At 53.4% G+C, this 17,209-nt stretch overlaps 50 non-coding genes across 50 annotated transcripts; 25 read left to right on the top strand and 25 right to left on the bottom strand.

Annotated features, from left to right (window-relative positions):
- Window positions 1-55: 55 nt before the first annotated feature.
- On the bottom strand, window positions 56-128 carry Trnar-acg. The gene has a single exon. It is a non-coding gene; the product is annotated as a tRNA-Arg (tRNA).
- Window positions 129-573: 445 nt separating this feature from the next.
- Window positions 574-665, top strand: Trnai-uau. Its single transcript is given in 2 exon segments — window positions 574-611; window positions 630-665. It is a non-coding gene; the product is annotated as a tRNA-Ile (tRNA).
- A 112-nt stretch (window positions 666-777) lies between these two features.
- Trnad-guc lies at window positions 778-849 on the top strand. Its single transcript has one exon. It is a non-coding gene; the product is annotated as a tRNA-Asp (tRNA).
- Window positions 850-1,082: 233 nt separating this feature from the next.
- Window positions 1,083-1,154, bottom strand: Trnam-cau. The gene has a single exon. It is a non-coding gene; the product is annotated as a tRNA-Met (tRNA).
- Window positions 1,155-1,428: 274 nt separating this feature from the next.
- Trnar-acg lies at window positions 1,429-1,501 on the bottom strand. The gene has a single exon. It is a non-coding gene; the product is annotated as a tRNA-Arg (tRNA).
- Window positions 1,502-1,946: 445 nt separating this feature from the next.
- Window positions 1,947-2,038, top strand: Trnai-uau. The gene is given in 2 exon segments: window positions 1,947-1,984; window positions 2,003-2,038. It is a non-coding gene; the product is annotated as a tRNA-Ile (tRNA).
- Window positions 2,039-2,150: 112 nt separating this feature from the next.
- Trnad-guc lies at window positions 2,151-2,222 on the top strand. Its single transcript has one exon. It is a non-coding gene; the product is annotated as a tRNA-Asp (tRNA).
- Window positions 2,223-2,455: 233 nt separating this feature from the next.
- Trnai-aau lies at window positions 2,456-2,527 on the bottom strand. Its single transcript has one exon. It is a non-coding gene; the product is annotated as a tRNA-Ile (tRNA).
- Window positions 2,528-2,801: 274 nt separating this feature from the next.
- Trnar-acg lies at window positions 2,802-2,874 on the bottom strand. The gene has a single exon. It is a non-coding gene; the product is annotated as a tRNA-Arg (tRNA).
- A 446-nt stretch (window positions 2,875-3,320) lies between these two features.
- On the top strand, window positions 3,321-3,412 carry Trnai-uau. The gene is given in 2 exon segments: window positions 3,321-3,358; window positions 3,377-3,412. It is a non-coding gene; the product is annotated as a tRNA-Ile (tRNA).
- A 112-nt stretch (window positions 3,413-3,524) lies between these two features.
- Window positions 3,525-3,596, top strand: Trnad-guc. Its single transcript has one exon. It is a non-coding gene; the product is annotated as a tRNA-Asp (tRNA).
- Window positions 3,597-3,829: 233 nt separating this feature from the next.
- Window positions 3,830-3,901, bottom strand: Trnam-cau. Its single transcript has one exon. It is a non-coding gene; the product is annotated as a tRNA-Met (tRNA).
- Window positions 3,902-4,175: 274 nt separating this feature from the next.
- Window positions 4,176-4,248, bottom strand: Trnar-acg. Its single transcript has one exon. It is a non-coding gene; the product is annotated as a tRNA-Arg (tRNA).
- Window positions 4,249-4,693: 445 nt separating this feature from the next.
- On the top strand, window positions 4,694-4,785 carry Trnai-uau. Its single transcript is given in 2 exon segments — window positions 4,694-4,731; window positions 4,750-4,785. It is a non-coding gene; the product is annotated as a tRNA-Ile (tRNA).
- Window positions 4,786-4,897: 112 nt separating this feature from the next.
- On the top strand, window positions 4,898-4,969 carry Trnad-guc. The gene has a single exon. It is a non-coding gene; the product is annotated as a tRNA-Asp (tRNA).
- Window positions 4,970-5,202: 233 nt separating this feature from the next.
- On the bottom strand, window positions 5,203-5,274 carry Trnam-cau. The gene has a single exon. It is a non-coding gene; the product is annotated as a tRNA-Met (tRNA).
- A 274-nt stretch (window positions 5,275-5,548) lies between these two features.
- Window positions 5,549-5,621, bottom strand: Trnar-acg. Its single transcript has one exon. It is a non-coding gene; the product is annotated as a tRNA-Arg (tRNA).
- Window positions 5,622-6,066: 445 nt separating this feature from the next.
- Trnai-uau lies at window positions 6,067-6,158 on the top strand. Its single transcript is given in 2 exon segments — window positions 6,067-6,104; window positions 6,123-6,158. It is a non-coding gene; the product is annotated as a tRNA-Ile (tRNA).
- Window positions 6,159-6,270: 112 nt separating this feature from the next.
- Trnad-guc lies at window positions 6,271-6,342 on the top strand. The gene has a single exon. It is a non-coding gene; the product is annotated as a tRNA-Asp (tRNA).
- A 233-nt stretch (window positions 6,343-6,575) lies between these two features.
- Trnam-cau lies at window positions 6,576-6,647 on the bottom strand. The gene has a single exon. It is a non-coding gene; the product is annotated as a tRNA-Met (tRNA).
- A 274-nt stretch (window positions 6,648-6,921) lies between these two features.
- Trnar-acg lies at window positions 6,922-6,994 on the bottom strand. Its single transcript has one exon. It is a non-coding gene; the product is annotated as a tRNA-Arg (tRNA).
- A 445-nt stretch (window positions 6,995-7,439) lies between these two features.
- Trnai-uau lies at window positions 7,440-7,531 on the top strand. The gene is given in 2 exon segments: window positions 7,440-7,477; window positions 7,496-7,531. It is a non-coding gene; the product is annotated as a tRNA-Ile (tRNA).
- Window positions 7,532-7,643: 112 nt separating this feature from the next.
- Trnad-guc lies at window positions 7,644-7,715 on the top strand. The gene has a single exon. It is a non-coding gene; the product is annotated as a tRNA-Asp (tRNA).
- A 233-nt stretch (window positions 7,716-7,948) lies between these two features.
- On the bottom strand, window positions 7,949-8,020 carry Trnam-cau. Its single transcript has one exon. It is a non-coding gene; the product is annotated as a tRNA-Met (tRNA).
- A 274-nt stretch (window positions 8,021-8,294) lies between these two features.
- On the bottom strand, window positions 8,295-8,367 carry Trnar-acg. The gene has a single exon. It is a non-coding gene; the product is annotated as a tRNA-Arg (tRNA).
- A 445-nt stretch (window positions 8,368-8,812) lies between these two features.
- Trnai-uau lies at window positions 8,813-8,904 on the top strand. Its single transcript is given in 2 exon segments — window positions 8,813-8,850; window positions 8,869-8,904. It is a non-coding gene; the product is annotated as a tRNA-Ile (tRNA).
- A 112-nt stretch (window positions 8,905-9,016) lies between these two features.
- Trnad-guc lies at window positions 9,017-9,088 on the top strand. The gene has a single exon. It is a non-coding gene; the product is annotated as a tRNA-Asp (tRNA).
- A 233-nt stretch (window positions 9,089-9,321) lies between these two features.
- Trnam-cau lies at window positions 9,322-9,393 on the bottom strand. The gene has a single exon. It is a non-coding gene; the product is annotated as a tRNA-Met (tRNA).
- Window positions 9,394-9,667: 274 nt separating this feature from the next.
- On the bottom strand, window positions 9,668-9,740 carry Trnar-acg. The gene has a single exon. It is a non-coding gene; the product is annotated as a tRNA-Arg (tRNA).
- Window positions 9,741-10,185: 445 nt separating this feature from the next.
- Window positions 10,186-10,277, top strand: Trnai-uau. The gene is given in 2 exon segments: window positions 10,186-10,223; window positions 10,242-10,277. It is a non-coding gene; the product is annotated as a tRNA-Ile (tRNA).
- Window positions 10,278-10,389: 112 nt separating this feature from the next.
- Trnad-guc lies at window positions 10,390-10,461 on the top strand. The gene has a single exon. It is a non-coding gene; the product is annotated as a tRNA-Asp (tRNA).
- A 233-nt stretch (window positions 10,462-10,694) lies between these two features.
- On the bottom strand, window positions 10,695-10,766 carry Trnam-cau. Its single transcript has one exon. It is a non-coding gene; the product is annotated as a tRNA-Met (tRNA).
- Window positions 10,767-11,040: 274 nt separating this feature from the next.
- Window positions 11,041-11,113, bottom strand: Trnar-acg. The gene has a single exon. It is a non-coding gene; the product is annotated as a tRNA-Arg (tRNA).
- A 445-nt stretch (window positions 11,114-11,558) lies between these two features.
- Trnai-uau lies at window positions 11,559-11,650 on the top strand. The gene is given in 2 exon segments: window positions 11,559-11,596; window positions 11,615-11,650. It is a non-coding gene; the product is annotated as a tRNA-Ile (tRNA).
- A 112-nt stretch (window positions 11,651-11,762) lies between these two features.
- Trnad-guc lies at window positions 11,763-11,834 on the top strand. The gene has a single exon. It is a non-coding gene; the product is annotated as a tRNA-Asp (tRNA).
- Window positions 11,835-12,067: 233 nt separating this feature from the next.
- On the bottom strand, window positions 12,068-12,139 carry Trnam-cau. The gene has a single exon. It is a non-coding gene; the product is annotated as a tRNA-Met (tRNA).
- A 274-nt stretch (window positions 12,140-12,413) lies between these two features.
- On the bottom strand, window positions 12,414-12,486 carry Trnar-acg. The gene has a single exon. It is a non-coding gene; the product is annotated as a tRNA-Arg (tRNA).
- A 445-nt stretch (window positions 12,487-12,931) lies between these two features.
- On the top strand, window positions 12,932-13,023 carry Trnai-uau. Its single transcript is given in 2 exon segments — window positions 12,932-12,969; window positions 12,988-13,023. It is a non-coding gene; the product is annotated as a tRNA-Ile (tRNA).
- Window positions 13,024-13,135: 112 nt separating this feature from the next.
- Window positions 13,136-13,207, top strand: Trnad-guc. Its single transcript has one exon. It is a non-coding gene; the product is annotated as a tRNA-Asp (tRNA).
- A 233-nt stretch (window positions 13,208-13,440) lies between these two features.
- Trnam-cau lies at window positions 13,441-13,512 on the bottom strand. Its single transcript has one exon. It is a non-coding gene; the product is annotated as a tRNA-Met (tRNA).
- Window positions 13,513-13,786: 274 nt separating this feature from the next.
- Window positions 13,787-13,859, bottom strand: Trnar-acg. The gene has a single exon. It is a non-coding gene; the product is annotated as a tRNA-Arg (tRNA).
- A 445-nt stretch (window positions 13,860-14,304) lies between these two features.
- On the top strand, window positions 14,305-14,396 carry Trnai-uau. The gene is given in 2 exon segments: window positions 14,305-14,342; window positions 14,361-14,396. It is a non-coding gene; the product is annotated as a tRNA-Ile (tRNA).
- Window positions 14,397-14,508: 112 nt separating this feature from the next.
- On the top strand, window positions 14,509-14,580 carry Trnad-guc. The gene has a single exon. It is a non-coding gene; the product is annotated as a tRNA-Asp (tRNA).
- Window positions 14,581-14,813: 233 nt separating this feature from the next.
- On the bottom strand, window positions 14,814-14,885 carry Trnam-cau. Its single transcript has one exon. It is a non-coding gene; the product is annotated as a tRNA-Met (tRNA).
- Window positions 14,886-15,159: 274 nt separating this feature from the next.
- On the bottom strand, window positions 15,160-15,232 carry Trnar-acg. The gene has a single exon. It is a non-coding gene; the product is annotated as a tRNA-Arg (tRNA).
- Window positions 15,233-15,677: 445 nt separating this feature from the next.
- Trnai-uau lies at window positions 15,678-15,769 on the top strand. Its single transcript is given in 2 exon segments — window positions 15,678-15,715; window positions 15,734-15,769. It is a non-coding gene; the product is annotated as a tRNA-Ile (tRNA).
- Window positions 15,770-15,881: 112 nt separating this feature from the next.
- On the top strand, window positions 15,882-15,953 carry Trnad-guc. Its single transcript has one exon. It is a non-coding gene; the product is annotated as a tRNA-Asp (tRNA).
- A 233-nt stretch (window positions 15,954-16,186) lies between these two features.
- Window positions 16,187-16,258, bottom strand: Trnam-cau. The gene has a single exon. It is a non-coding gene; the product is annotated as a tRNA-Met (tRNA).
- A 274-nt stretch (window positions 16,259-16,532) lies between these two features.
- On the bottom strand, window positions 16,533-16,605 carry Trnar-acg. The gene has a single exon. It is a non-coding gene; the product is annotated as a tRNA-Arg (tRNA).
- Window positions 16,606-17,050: 445 nt separating this feature from the next.
- On the top strand, window positions 17,051-17,142 carry Trnai-uau. Its single transcript is given in 2 exon segments — window positions 17,051-17,088; window positions 17,107-17,142. It is a non-coding gene; the product is annotated as a tRNA-Ile (tRNA).
- Window positions 17,143-17,209: the final 67 nt, after the last annotated feature.

Here is a 17,209-nt window from a genome sequence, read left to right on the forward strand (position 1 = left end):
AGGTGGAGACATTCGAATGCACTGCCTAGCTACGCGCCCGCAACTAACAAAATGCCGACCCTGCCAGGATTCGAACCTGGAATCTTCTGATCCGTAGTCAGACGCGTTATCCGTTGCGCCACAGGGCCACCGTTCGCGTTTTCTGCTACGAGGCGGGTGCACATCGCAAAGCAACGTGTTCTCCGTGGCTCGGCAATTGCATGCCATCCACTGACAACGTCGGCGCGGCCACTCTGGTCTTCCGCACTCTGCAGGGAGCTGCCACCAAGGAAGGCATCTCTCCTCCAGCTGCTCGGCCACGGAGCGCCTGCACAGCTTAGAGCTTGCCACACATCTGCCGTCGCTGTTGGACAGGTAGCGGAATGCCAGGCGCCCGTTTTTTTGCATTTTTTCGGTGATGACAAGCGGTTGACATGCTTGTAAGTGTAGCATATAAAACAAGAATCGTGTGAAGCATTCGTAGACAGGTGCTAAAGTCGTAGTATGGCCGCAGGTGACGGTCGTATGACGGGTCTGTAGCCACAACAGGTTGGCATCAAAGTGAATACCGCTAACTGTAAGCACTCTGCTGTAGCCCCAGTGGCGCAATTGGTTAGCGCACGGTACTTATAAGGCAGTAGCCGTGAGCAATGCCGGGGTTGTGAGTTCGAGCCTCACCTGGGGCATACTTTTATTTCGTAGCAGCTGACTATGGAAGCATCGGGACGCTAGATTTGAGATGTATCACGTACCTGAGAGACCATAAATGTGCGTGCACTGCAGTCAACGACCGCGTGTTCCTCGGTAGTATAGTGGTTAGTACCCCCGCCTGTCACGCGGGACACCGGGGTTCGATTCCCCGCCGGGGAGATGCGATTTTTATATCGCGAAGGTTGCACGTGTGGCCCGAAAAAGCATTACCGTTGTGATCAAGGAATGTAATTGCTAAAAAATCGTAAGAAAGTCTGCGTCTTAGGAAGTGTTTCTCGTATTCTGCACACGACGTCGTCGTTTCACAACTCACAGGGTTTGCTGTCGACGCTGAATCAGCGCACCCCAAGATTAATGATCGAGCTCGAAGCACCCAAGAAAAAGAATAATTTTAGCAGAGCGTGGTTTCGATCCACGGACCTCTGGGTTATGGGCCCAGCACGCTTCCACTGCGCCACTCTGCTGTGCGGAGAGAAGCGCGCTCTTCGGTGCGTGACATGGGACACTTGGAAAAGCGTTGTCTGCGTCGCCTACCGTTTAATTAACTGTGTAGCATCTCCCAGCTTGACTTGTCTCGACTTTGCTCGACTGACGCTACGCTGACGCTTGCACGAAGCGATATTTACCGCGATCGTCTCGAGATGCAGCTGCGAGATGCTCAGGATTAACATTGCACTCCACGAAGGTGGAGACATTCGAATGCACTGCCTAGCTACGCGCCCGCAACTAACAAAATGCCGACCCTGCCAGGATTCGAACCTGGAATCTTCTGATCCGTAGTCAGACGCGTTATCCGTTGCGCCACAGGGCCACCGTTCGCGTTTTCTGCTACGAGGCGGGTGCACATCGCAAAGCAACGTGTTCTCCGTGGCTCGGCAATTGCATGCCATCCACTGACAACGTCGGCGCGGCCACTCTGGTCTTCCGCACTCTGCAGGGAGCTGCCACCAAGGAAGGCATCTCTCCTCCAGCTGCTCGGCCACGGAGCGCCTGCACAGCTTAGAGCTTGCCACACATCTGCCGTCGCTGTTGGACAGGTAGCGGAATGCCAGGCGCCCGTTTTTTTGCATTTTTTCGGTGATGACAAGCGGTTGACATGCTTGTAAGTGTAGCATATAAAACAAGAATCGTGTGAAGCATTCGTAGACAGGTGCTAAAGTCGTAGTATGGCCGCAGGTGACGGTCGTATGACGGGTCTGTAGCCACAACAGGTTGGCATCAAAGTGAATACCGCTAACTGTAAGCACTCTGCTGTAGCCCCAGTGGCGCAATTGGTTAGCGCACGGTACTTATAAGGCAGTAGCCGTGAGCAATGCCGGGGTTGTGAGTTCGAGCCTCACCTGGGGCATACTTTTATTTCGTAGCAGCTGACTATGGAAGCATCGGGACGCTAGATTTGAGATGTATCACGTACCTGAGAGACCATAAATGTGCGTGCACTGCAGTCAACGACCGCGTGTACCTCGGTAGTATAGTGGTTAGTACCCCCGCCTGTCACGCGGGACACCGGGGTTCGATTCCCCGCCGGGGAGATGCGATTTTTATATCGCGAAGGTTGCACGTGTGGCCCGAAAAAGCATTACCGTTGTGATCAAGGAATGTAATTGCTAAAAAATCGTAAGAAAGTCTGCGTCTTAGGAAGTGTTTCTCGTATTCTGCACACGACGTCGTCGTTTCACAACTCACAGGGTTTGCTGTCGACGCTGAATCAGCGCACCCCAAGATTAATGATCGAGCTCGAAGCACCCAAGAAAAAGAATAATTTTAGCAGAGCGTGGTTTCGATCCACGGACCTCTGGGTTATTGGCCCAGCACGCTTCCACTGCGCCACTCTGCTGTGCGGAAAGAGGCGCGCTCTTCGGAGCGTGACATGGGACACTTGGAAAAGCGTTGTCTGCGTCGCCTACCGTTTAATTAACTGTGTAGCATCTCCCAGCTTGACTTGTCTCGACTTTGCTCGACTGACGCTACGCTGACGCTTGCACCAAGCGATATTTACCGCGATCGTCTCGAGATGCAGCTGCGAGATGCTCAGGATTAACATTGCACTCCACGAAGGTGGAGACATTCGAATGCACTGCCTAGCTACGCGCCCGCAACTAACAAAATGCCGACCCTGCCAGGATTCGAACCTGGAATCTTCTGATCCGTAGTCAGACGCGTTATCCGTTGCGCCACAGGGCCACCGTTCGCGTTTTCTGCTACGAGGCGGGTGCACATCGCAAAGCAACGTGTTCTCCGTGGCTCGGCAATTGCATGCCATCCACTGACAACGTCGGCGCGGCCACTCTGGTCTTCCGCACTCTGCAGGGAGCTGCCACCAAGGAAGGCATCTCTCCTCCAGCTGCTCGGCCACGGAGCGCCTGCACAGCTTAGAGCTTGCCACACATCTGCCGTCGCTGTTGGACAGGTAGCGGAATGCCAGGCGCCCGTTTTTTTTGCATTTTTTCGGTGATGACAAGCGGTTGACATGCTTGTAAGTGTAGCATATAAAACAAGAATCGTGTGAAGCATTCGTAGACAGGTGCTAAAGTCGTAGTATGGCCGCAGGTGACGGTCGTATGACGGGTCTGTAGCCACAACAGGTTGGCATCAAAGTGAATACCGCTAACTGTAAGCACTCTGCTGTAGCCCCAGTGGCGCAATTGGTTAGCGCACGGTACTTATAAGGCAGTAGCCGTGAGCAATGCCGGGGTTGTGAGTTCGAGCCTCACCTGGGGCATACTTTTATTTCGTAGCAGCTGACTATGGAAGCATCGGGACGCTAGATTTGAAATGTATCACGTACCTGAGAGACCATAAATATGCGTGCACTGCAGTCAACGACCGCGTGTTCCTCGGTAGTATAGTGGTTAGTATCCCCGCCTGTCACGCGGGACACCGGGGTTCGATTCCCCGCCGGGGAGATGCGATTTTTATATCGCGAAGGTTGCACGTGTGGCCCGAAAAAGCATTACCGTTGTGATCAAGGAATGTAATTGCTAAAAAATCGTAAGAAAGTCTGCGTCTTAGGAAGTGTTTCTCGTATTCTGCACACGACGTCGTCGTTTCACAACTCACAGGGTTTGCTGTCGACGCTGAATCAGCGCACCCCAAGATTAATGATCGAGCTCGAAGCACCCAAGAAAAAGAATAATTTTAGCAGAGCGTGGTTTCGATCCACGGACCTCTGGGTTATGGGCCCAGCACGCTTCCACTGCGCCACTCTGCTGTGCGGAGAGAAGCGCGCTCTTCGGTGCGTGACATGGGACACTTGTAAAAGCGTTGTCTGCGTCGCCTACCGTTTAATTAACTGTGTAGCATCTCCCAGCTTGACTTGTCTCGACTTTGCTCGACTGACGCTACGCTGACGCTTGCACGAAGCGATATTTACCGCGATCGTCTCGAGATGCAGCTGCGAGATGCTCAGGATTAACATTGCACTCCACGAAGGTGGAGACATTCGAATGCACTGCCTAGCTACGCGCCCGCAACTAACAAAATGCCGACCCTGCCAGGATTCGAACCTGGAATCTTCCGATCCGTAGTCAGACGCGTTATCCGTTGCGCCACAGGGCCACCGTTCGCGTTTTCTGCTACGAGGCGGGTGCACATCGCAAAGCAACGTGTTCTCCGTGGCTCGGCAATTGCATGCCATCCACTGACAACGTCGGCGCGGCCACTCTGGTCTTCCGCACTCTGCAGGGAGCTGCCACCAAGGAAGGCATCTCTCCTCCAGCTGCTCGGCCACGGAGCGCCTGCACAGCTTAGAGCTTGCCACACATCTGCCGTCGCTGTTGGACAGGTAGCGGAATGCCAGGCGCCCGTTTTTTTGCATTTTTTCGGTGATGACAAGCGGTTGACATGCTTGTAAGTGTAGCATATAAAACAAGAATCGTGTGAAGCATTCGTAGACAGGTGCTAAAGTCGTAGTATGGCCGCAGGTGACGGTCGTATGACGGGTCTGTAGCCACAACAGGTTGGCATCAAAGTGAATACCGCTAACTGTAAGCACTCTGCTGTAGCCCCAGTGGCGCAATTGGTTAGCGCACGGTACTTATAAGGCAGTAGCCGTGAGCAATGCCGGGGTTGTGAGTTCGAGCCTCACCTGGGGCATACTTTTATTTCGTAGCAGCTGACTATGGAAGCATCGGGACGCTAGATTTGAGATGTATCACGTACCTGAGAGACCATAAATGTGCGTGCACTGCAGTCAACGACCGCGTGTTCCTCGGTAGTATAGTGGTTAGTACCCCCGCCTGTCACGCGGGACACCGGGGTTCGATTCCCCGCCGGGGAGATGCGATTTTTATATCGCGAAGGTTGCACGTGTGGCCCGAAAAAGCATTACCGTTGTGATCAAGGAATGTAATTGTTAAAAAATCGTAAGAAAGTCTGCGTCTTAGGAAGTGTTTCTCGTATTCTGCACACGACGTCGTCGTTTCACAACTCACAGGGTTTGCTGTCGACGCTGAATCAGCGCACCCCAAGATTAATGATCGAGCTCGAAGCACCCAAGAAAAAGAATAATTTTAGCAGAGCGTGGTTTCGATCCACGGACCTCTGGGTTATGGGCCCAGCACGCTTCCACTGCGCCACTCTGCTGTGCGGAAAGAGGCGCGCTCTTCGGAGCGTGACATGGGACACTTGGAAAAGCGTTGTCTGCGTCGCCTACCGTTTAATTAACTGTGTAGCATCTCCCAGCTTGACTTGTCTCGACTTTGCTCGACTGACGCTACGCTGACGCTTGCACCAAGCGATATTTACCGCGATCGTCTCGAGATGCAGCTGCGAGATGCTCAGGATTAACATTGCACTCCACGAAGGTGGAGACATTCGAATGCACTGCCTAGCTACGCGCCCGCAACTAACAAAATGCCGACCCTGCCAGGATTCGAACCTGGAATCTTCCGATCCGTAGTCAGACGCGTTATCCGTTGCGCCACAGGGCCACCGTTCGCGTTTTCTGCTACGAGGCGGGTGCACATCGCAAAGCAACGTGTTCTCCGTGGCTCGGCAATTGCATGCCATCCACTGACAACGTCGGCGCGGCCACTCTGGTCTTCCGCACTCTGCAGGGAGCTGCCACCAAGGAAGGCATCTCTCCTCCAGCTGCTCGGCCACGGAGCGCCTGCACAGCTTAGAGCTTGCCACACATCTGCCGTCGCTGTTGGACAGGTAGCGGAATGCCAGGCGCCCGTTTTTTTGCATTTTTTCGGTGATGACAAGCGGTTGACATGCTTGTAAGTGTAGCATATAAAACAAGAATCGTGTGAAGCATTCGTAGACAGGTGCTAAAGTCGTAGTATGGCCGCAGGTGACGGTCGTATGACGGGTCTGTAGCCACAACAGGTTGGCATCAAAGTGAATACCGCTAACTGTAAGCACTCTGCTGTAGCCCCAGTGGCGCAATTGGTTAGCGCACGGTACTTATAAGGCAGTAGCCGTGAGCAATGCCGGGGTTGTGAGTTCGAGCCTCACCTGGGGCATACTTTTATTTCGTAGCAGCTGACTATGGAAGCATCGGGACGCTAGATTTGAGATGTATCACGTACCTGAGAGACCATAAATGTGCGTGCACTGCAGTCAACGACCGCGTGTTCCTCGGTAGTATAGTGGTTAGTACCCCCGCCTGTCACGCGGGACACCGGGGTTCGATTCCCCGCCGGGGAGATGCGATTTTTATATCGCGAAGGTTGCACGTGTGGCCCGAAAAAGCATTACCGTTGTGATCAAGGAATGTAATTGCTAAAAAATCGTAAGAAAGTCTGCGTCTTAGGAAGTGTTTCTCGTATTCTGCACACGACGTCGTCGTTTCACAACTCACAGGGTTTGCTGTCGACGCTGAATCAGCGCACCCCAAGATTAATGATCGAGCTCGAAGCACCCAAGAAAAAGAATAATTTTAGCAGAGCGTGGTTTCGATCCACGGACCTCTGGGTTATGGGCCCAGCACGCTTCCACTGCGCCACTCTGCTGTGCGGAGAGAAGCGCGCTCTTCGGTGCGTGACATGGGACACTTGGAAAAGCGTTGTCTGCGTCGCCTACCGTTTAATTAACTGTGTAGCATCTCCCAGCTTGACTTGTCTCGACTTTGCTCGACTGACGCTACGCTGACGCTTGCACCAAGCGATATTTACCGCGATCGTCTCGAGATGCAGCTGCGAGATGCTCAGGATTAACATTGCACTCCACGAAGGTGGAGACATTCGAATGCACTGCCTAGCTACGCGCCCGCAACTAACAAAATGCCGACCCTGCCAGGATTCGAACCTGGAATCTTCTGATCCGTAGTCAGACGCGTTATCCGTTGCGCCACAGGGCCACCGTTCGCGTTTTCTGCTACGAGGCGGGTGCACATCGCAAAGCAACGTGTTCTCCGTGGCTCGGCAATTGCATGCCATCCACTGACAACGTCGGCGCGGCCACTCTGGTCTTCCGCACTCTGCAGGGAGCTGCCACCAAGGAAGGCATCTCTCCTCCAGCTGCTCGGCCACGGAGCGCCTGCACAGCTTAGAGCTTGCCACACATCTGCCGTCGCTGTTGGACAGGTAGCGGAATGCCAGGCGCCCGTTTTTTTGCATTTTTTCGGTGATGACAAGCGGTTGACATGCTTGTAAGTGTAGCATATAAAACAAGAATCGTGTGAAGCATTCGTAGACAGGTGCTAAAGTCGTAGTATGGCCGCAGGTGACGGTCGTATGACGGGTCTGTAGCCACAACAGGTTGGCATCAAAGTGAATACCGCTAACTGTAAGCACTCTGCTGTAGCCCCAGTGGCGCAATTGGTTAGCGCACGGTACTTATAAGGCAGTAGCCGTGAGCAATGCCGGGGTTGTGAGTTCGAGCCTCACCTGGGGCATACTTTTATTTCGTAGCAGCTGACTATGGAAGCATCGGGACGCTAGATTTGAGATGTATCACGTACCTGAGAGACCATAAATGTGCGTGCACTGCAGTCAACGACCGCGTGTTCCTCGGTAGTATAGTGGTTAGTACCCCCGCCTGTCACGCGGGACACCGGGGTTCGATTCCCCGCCGGGGAGATGCGATTTTTATATCGCGAAGGTTGCACGTGTGGCCCGAAAAAGCATTACCGTTGTGATCAAGGAATGTAATTGCTAAAAAATCGTAAGAAAGTCTGCGTCTTAGGAAGTGTTTCTCGTATTCTGCACACGACGTCGTCGTTTCACAACTCACAGGGTTTGCTGTCGACGCTGAATCAGCGCACCCCAAGATTAATGATCGAGCTCGAAGCACCCAAGAAAAAGAATAATTTTAGCAGAGCGTGGTTTCGATCCACGGACCTCTGGGTTATGGGCCCAGCACGCTTCCACTGCGCCACTCTGCTGTGCGGAAAGAGGCGCGCTCTTCGGAGCGTGACATGGGACACTTGGAAAAGCGTTGTCTGCGTCGCCTACCGTTTAATTAACTGTGTAGCATCTCCCAGCTTGACTTGTCTCGACTTTGCTCGACTGACGCTACGCTGACGCTTGCACCAAGCGATATTTACCGCGATCGTCTCGAGATGCAGCTGCGAGATGCTCAGGATTAACATTGCACTCCACGAAGGTGGAGACATTCGAATGCACTGCCTAGCTACGCGCCCGCAACTAACAAAATGCCGACCCTGCCAGGATTCGAACCTGGAATCTTCTGATCCGTAGTCAGACGCGTTATCCGTTGCGCCACAGGGCCACCGTTCGCGTTTTCTGCTACGAGGCGGGTGCACATCGCAAAGCAACGTGTTCTCCGTGGCTCGGCAATTGCATGCCATCCACTGACAACGTCGGCGCGGCCACTCTGGTCTTCCGCACTCTGCAGGGAGCTGCCACCAAGGAAGGCATCTCTCCTCCAGCTGCTCGGCCACGGAGCGCCTGCACAGCTTAGAGCTTGCCACACATCTGCCGTCGCTGTTGGACAGGTAGCGGAATGCCAGGCGCCCGTTTTTTTGCATTTTTTCGGTGATGACAAGCGGTTGACATGCTTGTAAGTGTAGCATATAAAACAAGAATCGTGTGAAGCATTCGTAGACAGGTGCTAAAGTCGTAGTATGGCCGCAGGTGACGGTCGTATGACGGGTCTGTAGCCACAACAGGTTGGCATCAAAGTGAATACCGCTAACTGTAAGCACTCTGCTGTAGCCCCAGTGGCGCAATTGGTTAGCGCACGGTACTTATAAGGCAGTAGCCGTGAGCAATGCCGGGGTTGTGAGTTCGAGCCTCACCTGGGGCATACTTTTATTTCGTAGCAGCTGACTATGGAAGCATCGGGACGCTAGATTTGAAATGTATCACGTACCTGAGAGACCATAAATATGCGTGCACTGCAGTCAACGACCGCGTGTTCCTCGGTAGTATAGTGGTTAGTATCCCCGCCTGTCACGCGGGACACCGGGGTTCGATTCCCCGCCGGGGAGATGCGATTTTTATATCGCGAAGGTTGCACGTGTGGCCCGAAAAAGCATTACCGTTGTGATCAAGGAATGTAATTGCTAAAAAATCGTAAGAAAGTCTGCGTCTTAGGAAGTGTTTCTCGTATTCTGCACACGACGTCGTCGTTTCACAACTCACAGGGTTTGCTGTCGACGCTGAATCAGCGCACCCCAAGATTAATGATCGAGCTCGAAGCACCCAAGAAAAAGAATAATTTTAGCAGAGCGTGGTTTCGATCCACGGACCTCTGGGTTATGGGCCCAGCACGCTTCCACTGCGCCACTCTGCTGTGCGGAGAGAAGCGCGCTCTTCGGTGCGTGACATGGGACACTTGTAAAAGCGTTGTCTGCGTCGCCTACCGTTTAATTAACTGTGTAGCATCTCCCAGCTTGACTTGTCTCGACTTTGCTCGACTGACGCTACGCTGACGCTTGCACGAAGCGATATTTACCGCGATCGTCTCGAGATGCAGCTGCGAGATGCTCAGGATTAACATTGCACTCCACGAAGGTGGAGACATTCGAATGCACTGCCTAGCTACGCGCCCGCAACTAACAAAATGCCGACCCTGCCAGGATTCGAACCTGGAATCTTCCGATCCGTAGTCAGACGCGTTATCCGTTGCGCCACAGGGCCACCGTTCGCGTTTTCTGCTACGAGGCGGGTGCACATCGCAAAGCAACGTGTTCTCCGTGGCTCGGCAATTGCATGCCATCCACTGACAACGTCGGCGCGGCCACTCTGGTCTTCCGCACTCTGCAGGGAGCTGCCACCAAGGAAGGCATCTCTCCTCCAGCTGCTCGGCCACGGAGCGCCTGCACAGCTTAGAGCTTGCCACACATCTGCCGTCGCTGTTGGACAGGTAGCGGAATGCCAGGCGCCCGTTTTTTTGCATTTTTTCGGTGATGACAAGCGGTTGACATGCTTGTAAGTGTAGCATATAAAACAAGAATCGTGTGAAGCATTCGTAGACAGGTGCTAAAGTCGTAGTATGGCCGCAGGTGACGGTCGTATGACGGGTCTGTAGCCACAACAGGTTGGCATCAAAGTGAATACCGCTAACTGTAAGCACTCTGCTGTAGCCCCAGTGGCGCAATTGGTTAGCGCACGGTACTTATAAGGCAGTAGCCGTGAGCAATGCCGGGGTTGTGAGTTCGAGCCTCACCTGGGGCATACTTTTATTTCGTAGCAGCTGACTATGGAAGCATCGGGACGCTAGATTTGAGATGTATCACGTACCTGAGAGACCATAAATGTGCGTGCACTGCAGTCAACGACCGCGTGTTCCTCGGTAGTATAGTGGTTAGTATCCCCGCCTGTCACGCGGGAGACCGGGGTTCGATTCCCCGCCGGGGAGATGCGATTTTTATATCGCGAAGGTTGCACGTGTGGCCCGAAAAAGCATTACCGTTGTGATCAAGGAATGTAATTGCTAAAAAATCGTAAGAAAGTCTGCGTCTTAGGAAGTGTTTCTCGTATTCTGCACACGACGTCGTCGTTTCACAACTCACAGGGTTTGCTGTCGACGCTGAATCAGCGCACCCCAAGATTAATGATCGAGCTCGAAGCACCCAAGAAAAAGAATAATTTTAGCAGAGCGTGGTTTCGATCCACGGACCTCTGGGTTATGGGCCCAGCACGCTTCCACTGCGCCACTCTGCTGTGCGGAAAGAGGCGCGCTCTTCGGAGCGTGACATGGGACACTTGGAAAAGCGTTGTCTGCGTCGCCTACCGTTTAATTAACTGTGTAGCATCTCCCAGCTTGACTTGTCTCGACTTTGCTCGACTGACGCTACGCTGACGCTTGCACCAAGCGATATTTACCGCGATCGTCTCGAGATGCAGCTGCGAGATGCTCAGGATTAACATTGCACTCCACGAAGGTGGAGACATTCGAATGCACTGCCTAGCTACGCGCCCGCAACTAACAAAATGCCGACCCTGCCAGGATTCGAACCTGGAATCTTCTGATCCGTAGTCAGACGCGTTATCCGTTGCGCCACAGGGCCACCGTTCGCGTTTTCTGCTACGAGGCGGGTGCACATCGCAAAGCAACGTGTTCTCCGTGGCTCGGCAATTGCATGCCATCCACTGACAACGTCGGCGCGGCCACTCTGGTCTTCCGCACTCTGCAGGGAGCTGCCACCAAGGAAGGCATCTCTCCTCCAGCTGCTCGGCCACGGAGCGCCTGCACAGCTTAGAGCTTGCCACACATCTGCCGTCGCTGTTGGACAGGTAGCGGAATGCCAGGCGCCCGTTTTTTTGCATTTTTTCGGTGATGACAAGCGGTTGACATGCTTGTAAGTGTAGCATATAAAACAAGAATCGTGTGAAGCATTCGTAGACAGGTGCTAAAGTCGTAGTATGGCCGCAGGTGACGGTCGTATGACGGGTCTGTAGCCACAACAGGTTGGCATCAAAGTGAATACCGCTAACTGTAAGCACTCTGCTGTAGCCCCAGTGGCGCAATTGGTTAGCGCACGGTACTTATAAGGCAGTAGCCGTGAGCAATGCCGGGGTTGTGAGTTCGAGCCTCACCTGGGGCATACTTTTATTTCGTAGCAGCTGACTATGGAAGCATCGGGACGCTAGATTTGAAATGTATCACGTACCTGAGAGACCATAAATATGCGTGCACTGCAGTCAACGACCGCGTGTTCCTCGGTAGTATAGTGGTTAGTATCCCCGCCTGTCACGCGGGACACCGGGGTTCGATTCCCCGCCGGGGAGATGCGATTTTTATATCGCGAAGGTTGCACGTGTGGCCCGAAAAAGCATTACCGTTGTGATCAAGGAATGTAATTGCTAAAAAATCGTAAGAAAGTCTGCGTCTTAGGAAGTGTTTCTCGTATTCTGCACACGACGTCGTCGTTTCACAACTCACAGGGTTTGCTGTCGACGCTGAATCAGCGCACCCCAAGATTAATGATCGAGCTCGAAGCACCCAAGAAAAAGAATAATTTTAGCAGAGCGTGGTTTCGATCCACGGACCTCTGGGTTATGGGCCCAGCACGCTTCCACTGCGCCACTCTGCTGTGCGGAGAGAAGCGCGCTCTTCGGTGCGTGACATGGGACACTTGTAAAAGCGTTGTCTGCGTCGCCTACCGTTTAATTAACTGTGTAGCATCTCCCAGCTTGACTTGTCTCGACTTTGCTCGACTGACGCTACGCTGACGCTTGCACGAAGCGATATTTACCGCGATCGTCTCGAGATGCAGCTGCGAGATGCTCAGGATTAACATTGCACTCCACGAAGGTGGAGACATTCGAATGCACTGCCTAGCTACGCGCCCGCAACTAACAAAATGCCGACCCTGCCAGGATTCGAACCTGGAATCTTCCGATCCGTAGTCAGACGCGTTATCCGTTGCGCCACAGGGCCACCGTTCGCGTTTTCTGCTACGAGGCGGGTGCACATCGCAAAGCAACGTGTTCTCCGTGGCTCGGCAATTGCATGCCATCCACTGACAACGTCGGCGCGGCCACTCTGGTCTTCCGCACTCTGCAGGGAGCTGCCACCAAGGAAGGCATCTCTCCTCCAGCTGCTCGGCCACGGAGCGCCTGCACAGCTTAGAGCTTGCCACACATCTGCCGTCGCTGTTGGACAGGTAGCGGAATGCCAGGCGCCCGTTTTTTTGCATTTTTTCGGTGATGACAAGCGGTTGACATGCTTGTAAGTGTAGCATATAAAACAAGAATCGTGTGAAGCATTCGTAGACAGGTGCTAAAGTCGTAGTATGGCCGCAGGTGACGGTCGTATGACGGGTCTGTAGCCACAACAGGTTGGCATCAAAGTGAATACCGCTAACTGTAAGCACTCTGCTGTAGCCCCAGTGGCGCAATTGGTTAGCGCACGGTACTTATAAGGCAGTAGCCGTGAGCAATGCCGGGGTTGTGAGTTCGAGCCTCACCTGGGGCATACTTTTATTTCGTAGCAGCTGACTATGGAAGCATCGGGACGCTAGATTTGAGATGTATCACGTACCTGAGAGACCATAAATGTGCGTGCACTGCAGTCAACGACCGCGTGTTCCTCGGTAGTATAGTGGTTAGTACCCCCGCCTGTCACGCGGGACACCGGGGTTCGATTCCCCGCCGGGGAGATGCGATTTTTATATCGCGAAGGTTGCACGTGTGGCCCGAAAAAGCATTACCGTTGTGATCAAGGAATGTAATTGCTAAAAAATCGTAAGAAAGTCTGCGTCTTAGGAAGTGTTTCTCGTATTCTGCACACGACGTCGTCGTTTCACAACTCACAGGGTTTGCTGTCGACGCTGAATCAGCGCACCCCAAGATTAATGATCGAGCTCGAAGCACCCAAGAAAAAGAATAATTTTAGCAGAGCGTGGTTTCGATCCACGGACCTCTGGGTTATGGGCCCAGCACGCTTCCACTGCGCCACTCTGCTGTGCGGAAAGAGGCGCGCTCTTCGGAGCGTGACATGGGACACTTGGAAAAGCGTTGTCTGCGTCGCCTACCGTTTAATTAACTGTGTAGCATCTCCCAGCTTGACTTGTCTCGACTTTGCTCGACTGACGCTACGCTGACGCTTGCACCAAGCGATATTTACCGCGATCGTCTCGAGATGCAGCTGCGAGATGCTCAGGATTAACATTGCACTCCACGAAGGTGGAGACATTCGAATGCACTGCCTAGCTACGCGCCCGCAACTAACAAAATGCCGACCCTGCCAGGATTCGAACCTGGAATCTTCCGATCCGTAGTCAGACGCGTTATCCGTTGCGCCACAGGGCCACCGTTCGCGTTTTCTGCTACGAGGCGGGTGCACATCGCAAAGCAACGTGTTCTCCGTGGCTCGGCAATTGCATGCCATCCACTGACAACGTCGGCGCGGCCACTCTGGTCTTCCGCACTCTGCAGGGAGCTGCCACCAAGGAAGGCATCTCTCCTCCAGCTGCTCGGCCACGGAGCGCCTGCACAGCTTAGAGCTTGCCACACATCTGCCGTCGCTGTTGGACAGGTAGCGGAATGCCAGGCGCCCGTTTTTTTGCATTTTTTCGGTGATGACAAGCGGTTGACATGCTTGTAAGTGTAGCATATAAAACAAGAATCGTGTGAAGCATTCGTAGACAGGTGCTAAAGTCGTAGTATGGCCGCAGGTGACGGTCGTATGACGGGTCTGTAGCCACAACAGGTTGGCATCAAAGTGAATACCGCTAACTGTAAGCACTCTGCTGTAGCCCCAGTGGCGCAATTGGTTAGCGCACGGTACTTATAAGGCAGTAGCCGTGAGCAATGCCGGGGTTGTGAGTTCGAGCCTCACCTGGGGCATACTTTTATTTCGTAGCAGCTGACTATGGAAGCATCGGGACGCTAGATTTGAGATGTATCACGTACCTGAGAGACCATAAATATGCGTGCACTGCAGTCAACGACCGCGTGTTCCTCGGTAGTATAGTGGTTAGTACCCCCGCCTGTCACGCGGGACACCGGGGTTCGATTCCCCGCCGGGGAGATGCGATTTTTATATCGCGAAGGTTGCACGTGTGGCCCGAAAAAGCATTACCGTTGTGATCAAGGAATGTAATTGCTAAAAAATCGTAAGAAAGTCTGCGTCTTAGGAAGTGTTTCTCGTATTCTGCACACGACGTCGTCGTTTCACAACTCACAGGGTTTGCTGTCGACGCTGAATCAGCGCACCCCAAGATTAATGATCGAGCTCGAAGCACCCAAGAAAAAGAATAATTTTAGCAGAGCGTGGTTTCGATCCACGGACCTCTGGGTTATGGGCCCAGCACGCTTCCACTGCGCCACTCTGCTGTGCGGAGAGAAGCGCGCTCTTCGGTGCGTGACATGGGACACTTGGAAAAGCGTTGTCTGCGTCGCCTACCGTTTAATTAACTGTGTAGCATCTCCCAGCTTGACTTGTCTCGACTTTGCTCGACTGACGCTACGCTGACGCTTGCACCAAGCGATATTTACCGCGATCGTCTCGAGATGCAGCTGCGAGATGCTCAGGATTAACATTGCACTCCACGAAGGTGGAGACATTCGAATGCACTGCCTAGCTACGCGCCCGCAACTAACAAAATGCCGACCCTGCCAGGATTCGAACCTGGAATCTTCCGATCCGTAGTCAGACGCGTTATCCGTTGCGCCACAGGGCCACCGTTCGCGTTTTCTGCTACGAGGCGGGTGCACATCGCAAAGCAACGTGTTCTCCGTGGCTCGGCAATTGCATGCCATCCACTGACAACGTCGGCGCGGCCACTCTGGTCTTCCGCACTCTGCAGGGAGCTGCCACCAAGGAAGGCATCTCTCCTCCAGCTGCTCGGCCACGGAGCGCCTGCACAGCTTAGAGCTTGCCACACATCTGCCGTCGCTGTTGGACAGGTAGCGGAATGCCAGGCGCCCGTTTTTTTGCATTTTTTCGGTGATGACAAGCGGTTGACATGCTTGTAAGTGTAGCATATAAAACAAGAATCGTGTGAAGCATTCGTAGACAGGTGCTAAAGTCGTAGTATGGCCGCAGGTGACGGTCGTATGACGGGTCTGTAGCCACAACAGGTTGGCATCAAAGTGAATACCGCTAACTGTAAGCACTCTGCTGTAGCCCCAGTGGCGCAATTGGTTAGCGCACGGTACTTATAAGGCAGTAGCCGTGAGCAATGCCGGGGTTGTGAGTTCGAGCCTCACCTGGGGCATACTTTTATTTCGTAGCAGCTGACTATGGAAGCATCGGGACGCTAGATTTGAGATGTATCACGTACCTGAGAGACCATAAATATGCGTGCACTGCAGTCAACGACCGCGTGTTCCTCGGTAGTATAGTGGTTAGTACCCCCGCCTGTCACGCGGGACACCGGGGTTCGATTCCCCGCCGGGGAGATGCGATTTTTATATCGCGAAGGTTGCACGTGTGGCCCGAAAAAGCATTACCGTTGTGATCAAGGAATGTAATTGCTAAAAAATCGTAAGAAAGTCTGCGTCTTAGGAAGTGTTTCTCGTATTCTGCACACGACGTCGTCGTTTCACAACTCACAGGGTTTGCTGTCGACGCTGAATCAGCGCACCCCAAGATTAATGATCGAGCTCGAAGCACCCAAGAAAAAGAATAATTTTAGCAGAGCGTGGTTTCGATCCACGGACCTCTGGGTTATGGGCCCAGCACGCTTCCACTGCGCCACTCTGCTGTGCGGAGAGAAGCGCGCTCTTCGGTGCGTGACATGGGACACTTGGAAAAGCGTTGTCTGCGTCGCCTACCGTTTAATTAACTGTGTAGCATCTCCCAGCTTGACTTGTCTCGACTTTGCTCGACTGACGCTACGCTGACGCTTGCACGAAGCGATATTTACCGCGATCGTCTCGAGATGCAGCTGCGAGATGCTCAGGATTAACATTGCACTCCACGAAGGTGGAGACATTCGAATGCACTGCCTAGCTACGCGCCCGCAACTAACAAAATGCCGACCCTGCCAGGATTCGAACCTGGAATCTTCTGATCCGTAGTCAGACGCGTTATCCGTTGCGCCACAGGGCCACCGTTCGCGTTTTCTGCTACGAGGCGGGTGCACATCGCAAAGCAACGTGTTCTCCGTGGCTCGGCAATTGCATGCCATCCACTGACAACGTCGGCGCGGCCACTCTGGTCTTCCGCACTCTGCAGGGAGCTGCCACCAAGGAAGGCATCTCTCCTCCAGCTGCTCGGCCACGGAGCGCCTGCACAGCTTAGAGCTTGCCACACATCTGCCGTCGCTGTTGGACAGGTAGCGGAATGCCAGGCGCCCGTTTTTTTGCATTTTTTCGGTGATGACAAGCGGTTGACATGCTTGTAAGTGTAGCATATAAAACAAGAATCGTGTGAAGCATTCGTAGACAGGTGCTAAAGTCGTAGTATGGCCGCAGGTGACGGTCGTATGACGGGTCTGTAGCCACAACAGGTTGGCATCAAAGTGAATACCGCTAACTGTAAGCACTCTGCTGTAGCCCCAGTGGCGCAATTGGTTAGCGCACGGTACTTATAAGGCAGTAGCCGTGAGCAATGCCGGGGTTGTGAGTTCGAGCCTCACCTGGGGCATACTTTTATTTCGTAGCAGCTGACTATGGAAGCATCGGGACGCTAGATTTGAGATGTATCACGTACC

Source organism: Schistocerca piceifrons, unplaced genomic scaffold (assembly GCF_021461385.2).
Source record: "Schistocerca piceifrons isolate TAMUIC-IGC-003096 unplaced genomic scaffold, iqSchPice1.1 HiC_scaffold_1684, whole genome shotgun sequence".
NCBI classification, from domain to species: Eukaryota; Metazoa; Arthropoda; class Insecta; order Orthoptera; family Acrididae; genus Schistocerca; species Schistocerca piceifrons.